We start from the raw sequence: 10,471 nt of genomic DNA on the forward strand, positions 1-10,471 counted from the left end.
CAGGGACTGAAGAGGGCAGCCCAGAAGAAAGCCAGCTGCAGGCAGCGGCCTTAGAGGGCAAGGTTGCTGCAGTGCGGGGCCGTGTCCTACTCAATAACGGCGCTCTGCTCCCTCTGGGGCTTACCACACCGGCTCCACTCCAGCCCCACTGCCAGGGACCGTCCCCTAGGCTCTGCCTCCGGGCGGTCCAGCACGGTCCTGGAATCGGTGCGCATCCTGGTGGAGGACTTGGGCTGAGGCACGGCCAGGGACCATAGCTCTCCTCCACCCTGCTAGTGCCGGACCGGCTGCTGGCAAGGGGGTGTGGGCAGAGTCAGCACGGGTGGGGGGGATTCCAGGGCTGGGACAATGGGGGGTGTGGGTGGGGTGGGGTGGGGTGCGGGGGAGAGCCCAGCGCTGGGGCAGCAGGGGGTGTGAGTGGGATAGGGCACTGGTTGGGGGAGGAGAGCCCATGGCTGGAGTGGGAGGCAGCCAAAAATTTTTTTGCTTGAGGCGGCAAAAAACCTAGAGCCGGCCCTGCCCATAAGAACCATTTTGGTAATGTCCTTTAAAAGGGAAAATCTCTTATAGCAGATGTTTAGTCAAAAGTAACCCTAAAGCTATTCATGCTTGCCAGTTTTAGTTCTGATGAATCCTTGCCAGTATTTGATCTGATGAACCCTTAAGAAAACCCATGCAACGTACCAGCTTTATTTGGCCTTTAAGGCTGTATGGTAAGAGAACAGAATGAGCTAAAACAGTTTTTAAAATTATTTTGAAGACCGAGTGAACCCGGGTTAGTTTTTTTTTTAAATAAAACCCATCTGCCTTCTTTTTAATCTGTGCAATAAGGATAGAAATCCTTCCTGCCTTACTTGTGAGTAGTCACAGTGAAAACAAACACTTCCATAGTTAAAGCAAGGAGACTACTATACTTGCATGAGTAAGGGGAGCAGAATTGGGCACTGCTTCTATACGCAATAAAATAAAATGTGCTTTTTCCACCACCTTTCTCCCAGTTACTCCTCCCTCCCCTCAGTCTATCTGACACTCTTCCTGTAATCCAAGCACATGGCTTCTTTCAGAGCTTTAACAGATTTACAGTTTACACTTTCCACAGGGGCTATGTGCATCTTCTCAGGCATGTTCAGGCACCACTCATCTGAGGGCTGGAAATCAAAATGTGCTTCTAAACCACAATTAGCAATAAAAATTCAGTAACTCCATGCTTTCAGTTCCTCTTTTCAGATCTTTGGTCCACACTGGTTCCCACATTTATCAAAGCCTAAATTGAGAGGGATACTACTATAAAAACTTTCTTTTTTAATTTATAGTATTTGATTGCAACCTGATATCTAAGATGCATAGATGCCATTGATCACAAAAGCAGGGCTCTGAATGCAATTATTTCTGTTAAGAATGTTGTTTTGATGTTGAAATCAGAAAGAAATCAGAGCACTTCCTACAAAAGTGAGCTCTATTACTAATCACACCTGTGCAAACCCTCCTGTCCTATTCTATTTATCTCCTTGTGTTTACTAATGCATGGAATGGGTTTATACCAATATATTTAAGGCATAATCAATTAATCCAAAACAAAGATTTAGATGAAATAGCCTGCTCCTGTACAATTAAGATTAATGATTATTCTTTTATTTCTACAACAGTTAACTTGCACATGGTAAGGATCTTCATAATTGTTATTAGCAGTGTTCTGTGCTCTAACTGAGCATGAACCAAGTTTGGTGTTCACATTTTTTTCCTGCAGCAGGGACCTTTGTTGCATTTTTTCTCTCTTTATGTAAAAAGGAAGAAAGTTTTTTATTCTTCAACTATCAAAGGGGTAGCCGTGTTAGTCTGGATCTGTAAAAAGCAACAAAGAATCCTGTGGCACCTTATAGACTAACAGAAGTATTGGAGCATAAGCTTTCGTGGGTGAATACCCACTTCATCAGACACACCGTCATACATCTGACGAAGTGGATATTCACCCACGAAAGTTTATGCTCCAATACTTCTATTAGTCTATAGGGTGCCACTGTATTCTTTAACTGTTATTTTGCATTATAAAATGAACCAATCTGAAACAAAGAGTTGGGATTAAAGGATGTTCTAAATACAACATAGTAACTTATCAGAGGTTTCACTGGAACTTGTTTCCCTGTCTCTAATAAACCAAAATGAATCACATCCACAGTTAAGCCTGAGTACCACAGCATTTGGTGACTTACCCACTTTTTCATTCCTCTATGTACACCAGCTGTATTAAGATATTGGAATATAGCATTCATATTTGTTCAATAAAAAAAAATATAATAATGTTTCTCCTTTTCCTCATTATTGTACAACATGTGTTCAGGCTGACCGCAGGCTACAGCCAGCTGCCCCAGAGGTGGTTTCATTTTCTAGTTTATAGTTTGTGATATGTTGTGGGATCCCTTGAGATAAAGGTGCATTATAATCAGAGATATTAGATAGAGGTGGAAAAAAATTATCAGGTCATCTAGTCCATCCCCTGATAATGAAAGATTTTTTTCCTAGTGTGTATTATTTTGTGCTTTATCCTGTTTTGTTTTAAATAACTCACACGATGCAGCTTTCTCCTCTTCCCTTGGGAGAGCACTCCACAATCCAATAGCTATAAATGCAAAATATTAGGCTGAGTCTATAGCAACAGCTTACCACAAAAGCTTTGTAGGCAGCTGTGTTACCAGTCCTGAATGTTGTTAAGTGAGAAGCTTAAGACCACACCAACACCCTCTAGGGCACATGCAGATAATACAACCTCTCTGCCACTCCATATCACACCCATTGGAGGAACAGTTAGCAAGGGCCTCTGTGATGCTGGAGCAAGCTAATTGGAGGGATAAAGGACCAACCCCTCAGTTCCTCCAGATCTTTTCAATATCAGTCCTCATTGAAGGGGAGCTCCCTTCCTCTAGTCAGCTCCCAATACTCTCTCTTCTTCATGGGGAGGTCAGGTTGTGGAGACCCTGGTCCCCACTTCTTTGAGAACAAGGGCATGATTCAAAGCCCATTAAAGACACCCATTGATTTTAATAAGCTATGGATCTGACTGCAGCCTCCTCCCATACTCTCTAAAAACTGGCTCTGCTTCCAGAAAAGCAGGGACATACCATTTGTTAGCTCTGGCTCTCCACCAGATCAGGTGCAGTCTGCACCATGCAGAGGAAGAAAGAAAGGCCACTGTATGTGTGCCTACACTAGAGTAATGTGGGGGTTCGCTCACAAACTTTAGTGTTAAAGGGGCAGTTACTTTAAATGCCATCTCTTGTAAACAAACATATGTGTATAACCCCTTAGATTACTTAAAATGGAAAAATTTTAAAAATCCAATTTGTGTTCTCACTATTTATGCTCTTTGTTTACATATAAATGCCTTCTTCAGGAACTGACTCTTATTCTGTGTTTGTGCAGTGCCTAGCACAATGGGGCCTTGATCCTGACTGGGGCCGTTGGGTGCTACAGCAGTACAAAGTCTAGGGTTGCCACCTCTGAGATACAGAAAAATGGGACACCTAGGATTACCCTGGACTGATAAAACTGCACAGCTAGCAGTGTGTATTGAGCACTTTCCCAGGAAAGCTACCGCAAAAGAGGGACAATCCTCGGAAAACCTGGGTAGGTGGCAACTCTAATACAAATACAAATACACCTCTACCTCGGTATAACACTGCCCTCGGGAGCCAAAAAAAATCTTACCACGTTATAGGTGAAACTGCGTTATATCAAACTTGATTTGCTCCGCGGAGCGCGCAGCCCCGCCCCCCAGGAGCACTGCTTTACAGCGTTATATCCAAATTCGTGTTATATCGGGTGGCGTTATATCGGGGTAGAGATGTAATAGTAAAAATAATTTTGCATTTCTCTCAGCTTAGACAGTGGTAACATTAAGTTAGTTTCAGTTTTGTTTACAGTTACTTTCTCTACTACATTATTAGTGATGCTTTGTTGCGGTATTTAAAAAACAAACAAACACCCACTCGCCCACCCCCAACTGTGGACATTTTTCTATATGTCTTAGGTTTTATAAAACTTACATTTTACAAAGTTTAATTTTGGACCAAATTTCATCTGACAGGTTCTCCTTGATAGAAGTCAGGGCTGGTAACACAAGAGTCTGTGGAGAACGTACTGCAAGACCATCTTGCTAATACGAAGGGCTAGTATCGTGGCTGTCCATGTCCACAGCTGCTGTCAAAACAGTCGTTTTTCTGCCTTTCATAACAAACACAATACTCACACATCCAGAGCAGCACTAGCACCTTTGGATGGGGTTAGCTATGTGACTGGAGCATGTGCAGCACCTACAGAATGTAAGGTTCTGAATGGCTAACGAAAACAGGTTATTTTTCTCATGAACCATACTTCCTACCCAAATCAAATATAAAACCAGGCTGCACTGACCAGAGAAATCATGAGTTTCAAGCCTTCTCTACACTGGGTGGGAAAGTGTGGTTCACGAGGGAAAATGCTAGCACATATTCACTGGTCAGTGTAGACTAGCCCCTTTTTACTTTGTTCTCCTGTGATGGATTATTGCAATATTGTAGTATGGGTTTCAGTGCAGTGTCTTCAGAAGGAAAAGATATGGTTATTTCTCATCAAACAGAAATGACTTACAGGGCTGCCTTAAATGGGGGAGGAGGGAAGGAGGAATATCCTAGAGGCTTGTTTGCCAGAGAGACAGCAAGAGCAGCCGCAGCTCTGTTATTAGTGTGTGTGCATGAGAGCGTGTGTATATGTGTATGTGTCTGTGTCTGTGTTCCTGTTAGTGTGTGTATCTGTAAAATCAAATTCAGTTTGATTCAATAATACTTTACTGGCATGCCAAGCTGTACAAATATTTCCAGGGGAAAAGAAATAAACCCCCCTGTAAATGGCAGGTACAAACTGCCCACGATGTGGCATTGTTCTGTGTCTAGGGTTTTATCCCATGTATTCATTTGTCATCAGAGTTCATTCCTGATCCTCGTTTTATACTTTTTTAATGGTGACTTCAAGTGATCTGCTGGCAGGTTACTATGCCGAACAGTTCCAGCTCCAAAATCTGTCTCCCTGGGTCAGAGTTTGTTTGGGTTTTTTGTTTTTATTTAATTTAATTTGTGTGTGTTTTATTTTGTTTTCCCCTCAATGCTTTTTGATAAAAAAATTTATGATTTCTGATAATTTGGTGAAATATCTTTCCCAAACTCGCTCATATTTTGGATGTTGAATTAGGAAGCATCATTCCATCTCTATTACATTGGTCGTTCAGACTGTCCTCTTTCAGTTTGGACTGTTGCTTTTGTCTTCCTGTTTCTACTTCTAGTTTATGGTCACTGATTCGGTATTTGGTGAGAGTTCGCCTGAGCTTTGCACATTTCACTGTAGTGAGGTAGTCTGCTACCCTGAGAGAGTGAGAAGGCTAGCCTGTTGTTGTCTATATATCTATTCTTCCCGGTGCTTTATTACTGATGGTTTGAGTATTGTTCTAGCATCTTGAGCATTTTGTGTGGGGTTGTTTCTTTCAAGAGAGAGAATTATGCAGCCCAGAGAGTGGAAGTCTATAGATCATACTTTCATTTAGTTGAATGTTTGATCCTCTGAATCTTTGCAGTAAAGGGAGTGTTTGCTGCTTTGGTTGGGATGGCATCAGAATGGAATGTTTTTAGCAGTAGTTTTACTGGAGTGCTGTGTCTACCTAGTGGTTTCTTAATGTAATATTAAGGCCCAAGGAATTTTTTTCTTGTAATGCTTTTAAAGCCAATCTGAAGTTCACTGACATATCTAATATGAGGCCCAGATATGTGTAACTTAAGGAGTATTCAATTTTCACATCTCTGTTATAAAATTTCATTCTGTTTTGTTTAAAGCTTTTTCTGTTTTTTCCAGGTTAACCCTGGAGGGCCCATGTATTGCAGTCGGTTTCTAGCTGATGTAGGCTTCTTTGTAGACTTGTAGACTGTAGATCTTGTGTAGGAGACAGTATTTCAGGGCACCAGCCTACAGTAAACTTTTTATCTCTGAGATGTTTAGTTGGAGTCTAAGGTTTGGGGAATTTTGCAAAGAGGTTAGTAGATCTTATGTTGGAAAGTGTTGCACTGAGATTACATCCCTGTTTTACTTCTCCTTGCTTACGGTTTCTGTTTCCATGATAATTATTTTTTATCCTGTATATGATGGATTCATACATGGATTGAATTAAGTCATATATTTTTCCATGATGATCTATTTTATACCAATTTACAGTTCAATCCTAGGTGGCAAAATTAGTCAAAAGCTCTGCACTGTCAACTTTAAGCCTTTAAAAATCACTAGTAAGGCTCAAGCCCCAAAACATCATGTGATTTTAATAACATAATATATTTTGGTTTCCTTTTATTGCCTTCTGGTTTCTGAGCCTTTAGGGTACAGTCAGGTCACATTTTCAAGCTTTACTTTGCAACCATAAGGGCTACACACCTTTCTTTCCCCCATGACATCTGAGATTTTCACATAATAACCTGTCTACAGGAGCTGGGGCTTTAAGAAAAACTCACAATAGGATCACTAGAGTTGGCAACAATTTATTTTAAAGCTATATTAAAGTCTGTAAAGAAAGCAGATCTCTTTCTGCTATTTTTTTCTGGGTGTCTTTAGAATAAATATACTGTGGGTTGGTTTTTTTTTTGTTTTTTTCTTCACAGAGGAAACCAATTTGATTTTCATAGATTGTGGTGTTATTGGTCTGGTATTTTATTATCATTTGGGGTCTCAGTCCTGCTCTGTTGAACACAATGGTACTTTTCCAGCTGTCTTCAATAGCATAGAATCAGGCCCTTATTGAGGATGCTATAGAACAGTTTGCTGCACCTAAAACAGAAACCTCTGTAGCTGTTGGGGTTAAGGACATCTGTGCCCACCCCTGCCCATCTCCTGGTCTGTCCCCGACAGCTGTGTGGGAAAAGGAAGTCAACTATGTGCTTACCTCCACTCAAGCAGAGCCAATCAAATTCCTACCTGCTCTCCCCAGGGCTCCTATAGCTCAGCAGGGAAGCAAGCAATAGAGCAGCCTGAGCAATTCTTTCCTTCTTCCCCTGTGCAATGTAGCAGGCAGCCAGCAGGGGAGCAACTGAACAGGTGAAGCAGAGAAGAGGAAGCAGCTGTTCAGAACAGTGGTACTGGAATACTTTTAATAGTGGGGGTGATGAAAGCCAGCTCCCTTACCTCTGTTCCCCCGCAAGCTGGGGCCAGAAGCAGGGCAGTGTCTCCAGGAGGGGGATCTGGAGAGGGGTAAGGGGGCCGACATTGGGACCACAGCTGGGGGGTGGGGGTGGGGCTGGCAGCCAGGACCCCAGGCGAGGGGCTGGCAGTGGAGCCCATATACAGGGCCAAGAGCGGAGCCCACGTGTGATGCTGGCTGCCAGGAGCCCACATGCAGGGTGAAGAGCAGCAGAGCCCGGGCAAGGGACCGGCAGCCGGGATCCCTCCTGCAGGGCTAGGAGTGGAGCCTCATGTGAAACCTGCAGCACCCCCCACACTTCTAGTTCCCACGTCTATGATTCAGAGTGCTTTTTGCTCAAGACAGAGCTTGTCCTAGGGCTGCAGGTGGGAGGCAGTTGGGCAGACAATCCCCTTTCTCCTCCCCATGGTGACAGAACTGGTTCAAACTCATCACGTTAAAAATTTCAGAGCTCAGGGATCATATTTTCAAATTGTAACCAAATACAAGTTTTCTCTTTAACCCTGTTGCCCTTGAGAGCCACAGTGTAGTGCCTTGAAAGCCACTGATTGCACACTAGGACTTTACAGCATTTACTTGCTGTTCCTTTTAGCCACTGGGGGAGTGGGCAGGGCTATCTTTGCTTAGCCAGGTCTCCTGTAGTATGGTCGTGTCATGGCATTTAGGGCTTGTGTCCAAAGATCAAGGGCAGTCTTGTATCTTCCAGCTACTTATAGCACACGAGGTCATTTTCATAATTTTGTGAATAGTAATTTATGCCTAGACTTGTGAAGAGCATCCAGAATATAGAAGTGAGAGTTTACTACATCACGTGTGTGTGTATTACTATATAATATATTATGTATATATTATTTCTATAATATTGTTATCTGTCTTCTTACTGTATTCAGGTTTGGTTATGCATGTTTCTACTACTATGGGCCCATTGCTAGTGATGGGGCTAGGACTGTATCTTGAATTGATGCCCTGGAGTTTTTCCGTGTAGGTGGTGATGTGGAAGAAGTCGCTGAAACCTTCTGTTGTCCAGTTCTGAGCCAAGTGGTCTTATTGGATCTAGGGTCAGGGCTACATCTTTAATTAGACTAGCAATTATTCCTATTCCTATCCCTGCTTTGCCCAAGAGTACCTTGTCACACAGGTGATTTTTTTGTTGTCTGTGTAACTGTGCGTCAGTGTCAGCATATGTGTGTGAGTGTTAATGTATGTGTGCCAGTTTTGCTATACAGCAACATGTGTATCTGTCACTGCATGTGTAATATTGGGGAGAGTTATGTGTGCAGCAGTGTGAGTGTGATTGTCACTGTCTGTCAATATGGGCGGTGTCATTGTCACCGTGCATGTCAGTACTGGTGTATGTTTGTGGCTGCAGCCGTGTGTGTGTATGTGTATGTCAGTGTCACTCCATGTCAGTATTGATGTGTGTGTGTGTCACTGTCTGTGTCAGTATTGGGGTCATCAGTGTCAGTAGGTGTAAGTGGTGTGTGTGTGTAAATATCAATGAATGAGTCATATTGGGAGTGTGTCATTGTTACTGTGTATGTTAGTGATAGGGTGTCAGCGTCACTGGGTAGCAATGCATTTTGGTGTGTGTGTGTATGTCATTATGACTATCTGTGTCAGTACTGAGGGGTGTGGGTGTGGGTGTGTGTGTAGCAATGTGCATGGGTCAGTTTCACTGCATGTCAGTATCATTTGTGACAAAGTTCCTCCTCCACCTTGGTGGGTCCTGCGCTTATTGGCGGATTTGTTCACCTCAGTGATCTTCCCTTCTTGTGGAACCCACAGTCTGGGTTAACTCCTCCTGTGTCTGATCAGGAGTTGGGAGGTTTGGGGGGAACCCAGGCCCACCCTCTACTCCAGGGTTCCAGCCAGGGCCCCTGTGGGTCGCAGCTGTCTATAGTGGCCTCCTGTAAGTTGCAGGACAGCTACAACTCCTGGGCTACTTCCCCATGGCCTCCTCAAACACCTTCTTATCCACCACAGGACCTTCTCCTGGTGTCTGACATGCTTGTCCTCTCAGTCCTCCACAGTACCGTCTCTCACTCACTCACTGCTCAGCTCTGCCTTCTTGCTCCAGCTCCTCAACATGCTCTTCTCCTCTGCTCCTCCCTGCCTGACTGGAGTGAGCCCTTTAAAGCCAGGTGCCGATTAGCCTGCTTGATTGGCTCAGGTGTTCTAATTAAAGTAGCTATCTGCTACTGCCTTCTAGAAAGATCTTAATTGGCCTCCCAGGTGCTGATTAACTGGAGCAACTGCCATTTGGTTACCAGGGTACTAGGGATTTGTTTAAGCCTGGGGCTAACATACTGTTTCTCAGTACTTACTGAGCCATCTGGTTGCCCCATCACACATTGGGTGTCAATATGTGTGGTGTGTGTTGTGTTATGATGACTGTGTCAATACTGGTGTGTTGGGGTGTCATGTCAGTCTACTGGGGGTGTCAATATCACTGCGTACCAGCATGTGTTGGGGTATCAGTGTGTGTCAGATTAACGTGTCAGTCTCACTAGTAAACAATATGTGTTGGGGGGCTGTCAGTATCACTGGGTACAGTATGTGTTGGGGTGTCAGTGTGTTTGGTGTTAGGGTGTGCAGTTTCACGCGGGTAACAGTATGTGTTGGAGTGCTAGTGTGTGTCAATTGTTCAGAGTGTCAGTGTCACTCGGCACAGTAATGTGTTGGGGTATCAGTGTTAGGGTTGTCAGGGTCACTGAGCAGTATGTGTTGGGGTGTCAGGGTTGGGGTGTCAGTGTCACTGGGTAGCAGTATGTGTTGGGGTGTCAGTGGAGTAGCAGTATGTGTTGGGGTGTCAGTGTTAGGGTGTCAGTGTCACTTGGCAGCAGTATGTGTTGGGGTGTCAGGGTTAGGGTGTCAGTGTCACTGGGTAGCAGTATGTGTTGGGGTGTCCATGTGGTAAGAGTTTGTGCTGGGGTGTCAGTGTGTCAGGGTTGGGGTGTCAGTGTCACTGGGTAGCAGTATGTGTTAGGTTGTCAGTGTCACTGGTAGCAGTATGTGCCGGAGTGTCAGTGTGTCAGGGTTGGGGTGTCAGTGTCATTGGGTAGCAGTATGTGTTGGGATGTCAGTGTTAGGGTGTCAGTGTCACTCAGCAGCAGTATGTGTTGGGGCGTCAGTGGGCGTAGCAGTATGTGTTGGGGTGTCAGTGTGTCAGGGTTGGGGTGTCAGTGTCACTGGGTAGCAGTATGTGTTGGGGTGTCCGTGTGGTAGCAGTATGTGTTGGGGTGTCAGGGTTGGGATGTCAGTGTCACT

At 44.2% G+C, this 10,471-nt stretch overlaps 1 protein-coding gene across 3 annotated transcripts in view; it reads right to left on the reverse strand.

Moving 5' to 3' along the window:
- Window positions 1-10,471, reverse strand: part of NOL4 (nucleolar protein 4) — a 301,997-nt gene that overhangs the window by 264,119 nt on the left and 27,407 nt on the right. The gene's annotated exons all lie outside the window — the stretch shown is intronic.

The sequence above is a fragment of the Chelonoidis abingdonii genome, chromosome 2, assembly GCF_003597395.2.
Source record: "Chelonoidis abingdonii isolate Lonesome George chromosome 2, CheloAbing_2.0, whole genome shotgun sequence".
In the NCBI taxonomy this organism is placed as follows: domain Eukaryota; kingdom Metazoa; phylum Chordata; order Testudines; family Testudinidae; genus Chelonoidis; species Chelonoidis abingdonii.